The 9,828-nt window shown below is 39.2% G+C and overlaps 1 long non-coding RNA gene across 1 annotated transcript; it reads left to right on the top strand.

Moving 5' to 3' along the window:
* The first annotated feature begins 224 nt into the window (after positions 1–224).
* On the top strand, positions 225–2,261 carry LOC127120008 (uncharacterized). Its single transcript, XR_007802994.1, has 3 exons — positions 225–1,580; positions 1,671–1,866; positions 1,987–2,261. It is a non-coding gene; the product is annotated as an uncharacterized LOC127120008 (long non-coding RNA).
* Positions 2,262–9,828: the final 7,567 nt, after the last annotated feature.

The following is a 9,828-nucleotide window of genomic DNA, read 5'->3' as shown; positions in this document are numbered from 1 at the left end:
CAAAAAATTAGCAGCATGATTAATCAAGAACAATCAGGATTAACATAAATTAGACAAAGAGATTAACCCAAATAATGGATTAGCAAAGTTTTAATCAAACAGTAATGGGCCCTGGGGGGTGTGAGATTGATGGAGGGTGTGGACAAGGAAGCGGCTTATTTCCATGAAACTCTAGGGCAGCAAAGCCCGACTTCTCAAGATTGGATCTCTACACTAACTCTTAATCTCAGCAATATTCCAAACACTCTTCACAAGTTCATAACGACAAAGAAAACGAAAGAAAGGCTTACCTGGAAAAAGGAAAACTCTCACTATCGGTGTCGCAACCTCGAATCCCTCCGTGTAACAACCGCGCGCTGCTACTCGTAGTCGATTAGTTTTTCCGCGTGTTGATCGAGATGAAAATGAAGCTCTGCGCTCGTGCGTTGCTGATTGTGATGAAGAACGAAGATATGCGTTGCATCGAAGGATGAAGGATGAGGATTCGTGATGAAGATCGAGGTGTCGCGTTCGTGTCATTGATGGTGAATCTCGATGAAGGTTCAAGAATTATTGTGCGCGACGTCGATGAAAAGTCGATCGTTGACGATCCGTCGTGAGGTTGTCACGATTCGTTTGCATATTACTGCTGCGCGTTGAGGATCATTACGGTTGTTCTGATATGAAGAGTGATGCCGACCACGAAACTGCTTCCTCCGGCGAAAATGCGGACATGTGAGTTTTCGTACCTTATTGATATCCTTCAGCTATGAGTTCTTCTTCTTCTGCTGCTTCCGAGTTTTCTTTTTCTGTGGTGTTGCTATTGTCGTTGTGGGGTTTGTTTCGGCGAATGTTGGGATGAGAGGCCGAAGGAGTCTTGCCGGTACCATCGAAGGGTTGTTAGCAGGGTGAGGAGAAGCTATGGAGGCTGGGGTTGTTGGTTATGATGGAGGACTCAGTTAGGTGTGATAGAGAGTGAAGTCGTTAGGGTGAGTTTTGGGTTGTGATGGAGATGGAAGAAGAAAACCCCCCGGCTGAAGAATCAGTTATCAGTTATATGGAGGTTGTTGAAGTTGTTAGGAATTAGTTAGATTCAATGACAGTTGGCGACAGTTGGAATTGATTAGGCGGTTAGGACGATTGAAGACAGTTAGAAAGTGATTCTGTTATGGAGTTAGAAATTTGTTATGAAAATAGTTAGTTGAAGAAGAGTGTGAAAGTCTGTTATTGGGGTTGGTTAATCCTTGAAGGGTATTGAAGCTAGAGGAAGATTTTTGAAGGTCAAGTGAAGGAGAGAAAACCCAATTCGGTTCTGTTATGGGAAGAGGTAGAGTTTCGGTTAGGCGGTTATTCTATTAGTGATGTAAGTTGAATGTTATGTATCTTTTTTTACATAAGCATTCTCATTGCCAGCATCTCTAGATGTAGAAGGAACCTCTGATATTTCTCTCACAAATTTCGGCTGCATATTTCTCAATCAATGCGGATTCAGTCATTCTATCATTTGGGCTCACTCCCACAGATGGATTATCTTTATTGATAGAAGATAATGCATTTCGTTACGAACGACAACGTACACAACCTGCTTCAATGTCTCAAAGGTATATGGAGATTTTTTCTATATTTAGCGTGTAAAGATGCACTGTCTTAATTCCATAAACCGTAATCTTTTTTAATATTTTAATTCCCAGGTGTATTCCATAAGCCATGACAGTTTCTCCATTGTCCTGTTGTCGTTAAGCTGCGTTGTCGGCGTTGCCTATTTTGCTGCACCTCAAGAGTTTTGCTCTATAGCTGCTGCTTAGTTTCAATGCCGTTTCAGTTGCCGTTTGGAGATGTTGTGAGTGGATTCCCAATGTAATAAGGAGTTAATTATGGTGTTGTATGGTATGTGGACTATTTTAAACTTCTGTTAGGCAAATGGATTTGGCCCTGCTAGATGTTACTTTGTTATGCTATGTTAGTGAAGTTCATGAGCTTAACATGTAGTTTGGTTTTGATATGCAGGAATGGCGCATGCATGGCATGACATGAGCCTGGTTGAATAACATAAAGCATGAGATTTACCCCGAAGATATGAGTCAAGACCACATGAGATTTAGCCACGAAAAGTCCTGGAAACATAGGCTTTAGGATTTGAAGGCTTCCCTTTTGTGATTTTCTGTATTAGATTGAAATGGATATGTAAATGATCATTAATGGTTTGGAAAAAGAATTAAATGGTTACATGGATTTTTTTAGAAATTAGGAATTAGTAAAAATGAAATATGGATTTGGAAAGAGGATTTGGATTACTAGTGGATTTTTATTGTGAAAAATGGATTTAAAAAAAAGGTTATGGATATGCAAATGGGCTATTGAAAATAATGGATCAAATGGATATTAGGAATTGGATTTGAATGGATATCTGGTTTATGGACATTTGGTTTTAAAATGCGGATATGAGTTAGTTAAATGGGCTAAATGGAGAATGGATTAAATTGTAAGTGAATTTCTTAAATGGGTTAGTGGTTAATCGGATAATGATGGATAAAATTGGATTAAAATGGGATCTAATGGATTGGTAATATGGACAAGGATGGTATATGGATATTTGGTTAGAAGGTTGACTTTAGTCAACCGATTGACCAAAAAGTCAACAGTTGACCAAAAGTCAACAGTTGACCAAAAGTCAACTTAGGTAAAAATGTTTGTTTGTGGAATGAATGTGGAAATGACTGAAAAGCCCAATGTTCTTAAACCAAATAAAACATGTCAAGTCAATACTCGAAATCCAATCAAAGTCAACCAAATGACATTCCATCAAGCAACCGATTGCAGCATCTTGAATGAGTCTTAGCCAATGGATCGGAACCATGAGTCTTAACCAAACAACTGAACCATCTAAAATGAACCAAACAAATCAAATGCAATCCCCCTGAATTAGGGTTTCCACTACGCTCCCTGGTGAACATCCTCGAACCCATGATTTTATGCTTTTTTCGAATGCAAGTGGAATGTGTTATGATACAATGAATACGTAGATGAAATGAATGCTTATCAGGATATTCGAATGCTCAGGGTTAGTGACCTAGATGAACTTGTGAAAGTTATGGTGAATTTTGGGGTATGACATTATTAACCAGAATAAAACGTGACAAAAGGCCTAAAATAAAACATGTCATAAATATTGTAATTTCAACCTTGATCACAAAATCGACACATACGCATACATATGGTGACTTGATTTAAAACCAACACTCACATACTTAAAACCAACATATGAGTCTAAATATGGTGACTTAATTTAAAACCAACCCAAACATGCTTTAAAAAAATGCAATTTTAATTTAAAGACCTATGAAGGGCTTAGAAATTTGGTACATATATTTGAGATGCGAAAATGAGCTTAATAACAAGTGATCATAAAAAAACAATCATGGCTCTTAATACTTACTGATAATCAAATGGACTTTGGATTAGTAATGTAAAAAGATTTGAACCACACTTTGCAATATTAATTATGGACATGTTTATGTAAATGGCCCTTTTTAAAACTAAGAGATCTCATGGATAAACCAAAATGAGCCTTGTTAACCAAAAAGTCCCAAAATGCACATACCATCCCATGCTTCAGTAATAGCAATAAGAGACAAATGCAACAGATGTCTTCTTAAGGATCTCAACAGATGAAAATGTCACTGAAGATTTGATGTCACTAAGGGCTGAGAAACCCTAATATAGAACTTATGCCTTAAGATATAGTTCATGCCTTATGACATCTGGTAGTGAATGTTGGTGAAAGATTTTTTTCTTACCCAGACAAAATTGGGGTATGACAGCTGCCCCTATTTAATTACCTCAAACCGGAAAGAAAGAATGACAGTAGTCTTCGTGCATTCACGGTGGGAGATAATTAAATACAAAAATACCCGAATTTTGTCCTAGGAAATGCAAGGAAGAAAATACAGGAAGAAAATGTAGTGAGAAATAGTAAAAGACATTATCCTAAAGTAAAACGGAACAGCCAAAACTTTCTGGGAGTCGTCAGAACAATATCTTGGACATCACAACCGAGATATGTTAGTAATGGAGTGACATCCCTAGCTAAATCTCAAGACTTTTCTAGGATGCTAGAGCAGTATAAAGAAAATCTGGCATGAGACTCTTCATATTGATGAAGCAACACCTTAATAGTAAAAATGAGATTCTCTGTATCGAGTCGAAGCAGCATCTTATCTAATAGAATTAAGATATTCCAGCAAGGGAAAAATACCTTAATTGAATCTAAGACTCTCCGAGGATATTAGAGCAGTATCTCTAAAAAAAATATGAAATGAGACTCTTCATATTTATGAAGCAGCATCTCAAACAGTAAAAATGAGATTCTCTGTATCGAGTCGAAACATCATCTTATATGATAGAATTAAGATATTCCAGCAAGGGAAAGATACCTTAATTGGATCTAAGACTCTCCGAGGATATTAGAGCAGTATCTTTAAAAAAAATCTGAAATGAGACTCTTCATATTGATGAAGCAGCATCTCAAACAATAGAAGTGAGATTCTCTGTATCGAGTCGAAACAGCATCTTATATGATATAATTAAGATATTCCAACAAGGGAAAGATACCTTAATTGAATCTAAGACTCTCCGAGGATACTAAACCAATATCTCTAAAAAGGAATCCAAAATGAGACTCTTCATATTGATGAAGCAGTATCTCAAACAGTAAAAATGAGATTCTCTGTATCGAGTCGAAACATCATCTTATCCGATAGAATTAAGATATTCCAACAAGGGAAAGATACCTTAATTGAATCTAAGACTCTTCGAGGACACTTAGAGCAGTATCTCTAAAAAAAATATGAAATGAGACTCTTCATATTGATGAAGCAGCATCTCAAAAAGTAAAAGTGAGATTCTCCAAATAAATGAAGCAGTATCTCGAACAGTAAAAATGAGATTCTTCAGATAAATGAAGCAGTATCTCAAATGTTCGTCTGTTGGGGGAAGAACAGACTCCTTTTGAGGGAGAATTACTAGAAATACTCTGCAGGGGAAAAGCTCATAAGAGACTTTTTAGGGTAACCTCTGCTTGGGGAGCAATGATTGTAAAGAGAATGTCGGAAATATCATTTTTAATCATAAAGTTGAAAAATGATTTGCTGAGAAATAATTCCGCGAGCACATGCAGGGCAATAACTTCATTTGGAAATGAGAAATGTTCAAGATATACATGAATGACCTTGGATCCTGATATTTTATATTTGATTTTTGTATGATGTTCCACTTTAGGTGGGAATTCCATGCACGGGATGATGCATGGGATGTATACAAGCATGCAATTTGCTGGGGATATTTAGGATGTGTATGTGGGAATGAGAATCGTATAAGGCTATGCACATGTATGTCAATGATTGGTATGATTATTTCTTGGTGAATTTTCCTATTTGGTAGGAAGATTATGTATGTAATTGATGTACATAGCGCATGTGATGTATGCGGGTATGCAAATGGGTAATTGGGATATGCCCTGGTTAAGACGTTTTTGCTTTGAGGAATGATGCCAATAGTGTGGACTTTTGTTATTGTGGTGATCAATGAAGATAAAGCTTTGATGTCCCTACTAGGTGATTTTGGGAGTATATTTTGGTTGCTCCAAGTCACTGAAGGGTTCAGACTTCTCAACACGCGATACTTCATCCATGATTTATTAATGTTTCTGCTGGAAATACAATGGAGACTTGCCCCGGTTTGGCTATATCATGAGTACATTTATGAGAGGTGTGAATTAGTGGTTGAAAGGAACATAGGTGTTTGCAAACAGTCTTACACCCCTGTGAAAAACGAGGATGAACTCGGAGACTAAGGGATTTGTCCTTTTACTGTTTCAAAAGCAATTTTATTACTTTGTTCAAACATGTGTTTTATTTTCTCCAAAAAATTTAAGAGTGATGTTTATCAAAATAAAAGGTGTTTTGCAAACAAACAGATAAAATACAAAAATGATTTGGCCACAACTTTTATTGAGAAAATTTCTCTTTTATTGATTTGACCCTTAAATGGGCGATTGTACATAAAGTTGCAATTCCTTAATGAGGTAATTGATGTGCATAGAAACAAAATGGCAATGAAAATTGAGTTCTTATTGAGTTTCCACACTGCTATGATCCTTATGTCTTTGATAGTCTGAGCATTTTGCTTTTGAAAAGTGAGGTAGATTGATTCTTTGTCGTCGAGGGATATGTCAGATGTCTGTAAGTACAACTTTTTGCCTTGGAATTAATCCCTAACTTTTACCTGGACCTCCCTTTCAGGTTTTCGATCCACCGGGATACCCATTTTTTCCTGAGTCGCCCTTTCGGGTTTTCAACTCAACGGGTCAATTCTTTTATTTTTATCCCTAATTTTTGCCTGGATCGCCCTTTCGGGTTTTCAATCCACCGGGATAGCCATTTTTGCCTAAATTGCCCTTTCAGGTTTTCGATTTAGCGGCTTTTATTATTCCACTTTTCTAGGCAAAGTACTTTTTAATAGCATCAGTATTGGTGGGAAGCGACAACTCATCACCGTCCATAGTTGCTAGGATTAGAGCGCCTCCGGAAAAGGCTCTAACCACCACAAATGAACCTTCATAATTTGGTGCCCATTTCCCTCTGGAGTCTTTGTGAATGGGCAAGATTTTCTTCGGCACCAAATCTCCCTCTTGAGACATCCTGGGACGAACCTTCTTGTCGAATGCCTTTTTAAGACGCCTTTGATAAAGTTGAGCATGACCTAACGCTTTCAAGTGTTTCTCCTTAATAAGGTTGAGCTCGTCGTACCTTGATTGAACCCATTCTGCCCCGTCTAGCTTAGCCTCCATCAAGACTCTCATCGAGGGGATCTCCACTTCTATAGGGAGAACTGCTTCCATACCGTATACCAAGGAATAAGGGGTTGCCCCTGTTGAAGTTCGTACCGACGTGCGATAGCCATGTAATGCAAAAGGTAACATCTCATGTCAATCCTTTTACGTGACAACCATCTTTTGGATGATTTTCTTGATATTTTTATTCGCAGCTTCAACAGCCTCATTCATCTTAGGTCGATAGGGTGATGAGTTGTGATGCTCGATCTTGAACGTTGCGCATAACTCCTCCATGGTCTTGTTGTTGAGATTGGACCCATTATCAGGGATGATTTTATTGGGAATCCCATATCGACATATGATGTTATTTTTTAAGAAACGGGCAACTACGTGCTTTGTGACATTCGCATAAGATGCAGCTTCCACCCATTTGGTAAAGTAATTTATGGCCACCAAGATAAATTTGTGTCCATTTGATGCTTTAGGTTCTATCATTCCAATCATGTTGATGCCCCACATAGAGAAAGGCGAAGGTGATGCTATGACATTCAGTAGGGTAGGTGGTACATGTATTTTGTCAGCATAGATTTGGAATTTGTAGCATGCTCTGGTGTAATGGTAACAGTCGGCTTCCATCGTTAACCAGTAGTAACCTGCCTTTCGGATTTTCTTTGCCATGGCGTGCTTGTTTGCGTGCGTACCGAAAGACCCTTCATGTATGTCCCTCATAAGCTGATCAATTTCGTGTTTGTCCACACACCTCAACAAAACCATGTCGTAGTTTTTCTTGTACAATACCTCTCCGTTCAAGAGGAACTTTGATGCCAACCTCCGGAGGGTCCTTTTGTCAAGGCTGGAAGCCTCTGCTGGATATTCTTGTTTCTCTAGATACTGTTTGATATCAAAGAACCAGGGTTTACCATCTCGCTCTTCTGCTGTCGTCAGACAATGAGTAGGTTCGTCAAAACGCCTAATTTCAATGTGATGTTGATGGTTGGGCCATATTAATCTGTACATGGAAGCCAAAGTTGCTAAGGCATCTTCCATTTGATTCTCTTCTAGAGGAATATGAGAGAAAGTGATTTTTTCGAATTTTGGGAGTAGCTTCAGCACATAATCCCGGTATGGAATTAGGTTAGCATGTCTTGTTTCTCAATCACCTCTAATCTGATGTATGACTAGAGCGGAGTCCCCGAATACTTCTAGTATCTTGATCTTCAACCCGATAGATTCTTCCAACCCTAGTATGCAAGCTTCATACTCGGCCATATTATTTGTGCAGGTAAAACAGAGCTTTGCGGTGAACGGTAGATGGAAATTCTTGGGAGACATCAGTACTGCCCCAATTCCATGGCCTATTGCATTTGAGGCGCCATCGAACATGAGAGTCCAGCCTACTTTTAGCTCAAGACTTTCCTCTAGTTCGGAGTCTTTAACATCCTTAACAGCCATGATGTTCTCATCTGGGAAGTCAGACTTCAAAGGTTGGTAATCCTCCAGCGGTTGGTGAGCAAGATGGTCTGCTAATATGCTTCCTTTGATCGCCTTTTACGCAACATATTGGATATTGTATTCTGACAACAGCATCTGCCACCGGGCAATTCTACCAGTGAGAGCTGGTTTCTCGAATATGTACTTGATGAGATCCATTTTAGATACCAACCAAGTCGTGTGAGTTAGCATGTACTGCCTGAGACGCTTAACGGCCCATGCGAGTGCACAACAAGTCTTCTCGAGTAGTAAATATTTGGTCTCGCATTCATTAAACTTTTTGCTTAGATAATATATGGCATGCTCTTTTCTACCAGTCTCATCTTGTTGTCCCAATACACGACCCATGGACTCGTCGAGCACAGTTAAATACATGATGAGAGGTCTCCCTTCTGCAGGGGGCATCAGAATCGGTGGCTCTTGCAAGTATTCTTTGATTTTATCGAAGGCTATTTGGCAGTCATCGTTCCACTCCACACCTTGATTCTTCCTCAGCAACTTGAATATTGGTTTACATGTTGCAGTAAGATGAGAGATAAACCTGGCGATGTAATTTAGTCTCCCCAAGAAACCGCGAACCTCCTTTTCAGTCCTCGGTGCAGGCATGTTTTGAATGGATCGAACCTTGTCAGGATCTACTTCAATTCCTTTTTGTCTTACAATAAAGCCTAAAAGCTTCCCAGGTCGAACCCCAAATATGCATTTGTTAGGATTAAGTCTCAACCTAAACTTCCTCAAACGAGCAAACAGTTTCCCCAGGTTAGTGATGTGTTCTTCTTCTGTCTGGGATTTAGCAATCATGTCATCGACATACACCTCAATCTCTTCATGAATCATGTCGTGAAAGAGAGTCACCATGGTACGTTGATATGTTTCCCCAACGTTCTTTAATCCAAACGACATTACTTTGTAACAAAAGGTGCCCCAAGGGGTAATGAACGTGGTCTTCTCCATGTCCTCGGGATCCATTTTAATTTGGTTGTATCCAGAGAAACCATCCATAAAGGAAAATACGGAGAACTGAGTTGTGTTATCTACCAATACATCAATGTGAGGTAATGGGAAATCGTCTTTGGGACTGGCTCTGTTTAAGTCTCGATAGTCTACGCACATGCGGACCTTCCCATCTTTCTTTGGTACCGGTACAATGTTGGCAACCCATTGTGGGTACTTGGCGACTTCCAGGAAACCAGCGTCAAACTGCTTTCTCACCTCTTCTCTGAATCTTGAGAGCCATATCTGGCCGAGTTCTTCTTAGCTTTTGTTTGACGGCAGAGCATTCTTCTTTAAGGGGAAGCTTGTGGGTCATGATATCAGTGTCTAATCCGGGCATGTCTTGGTATGACCAAGCAAACACGTCGTCATATTCGTGGAGGAGCTCTATCAACCTTGTCTTCACTGCATCTTGAAGCGCGACGCCTATCCTTACTTCTCTTTTGTCTTCTTTTGTTTCTAGATTGATAACTTCAACGTCCTCCTGGTGTGGTTGAATGACCTTCTCTTCTTGTCTAAGTAATCTGGCTAAC

This window comes from Lathyrus oleraceus, chromosome 2, assembly GCF_024323335.1.
Source record: "Lathyrus oleraceus cultivar Zhongwan6 chromosome 2, CAAS_Psat_ZW6_1.0, whole genome shotgun sequence".
NCBI lineage: Eukaryota > Viridiplantae > Streptophyta > Magnoliopsida > Fabales > Fabaceae > Lathyrus > Lathyrus oleraceus.
Note: the sequence above shows the minus strand (reverse complement) of the source record. Positions and strands in the feature narration are given on the sequence as shown.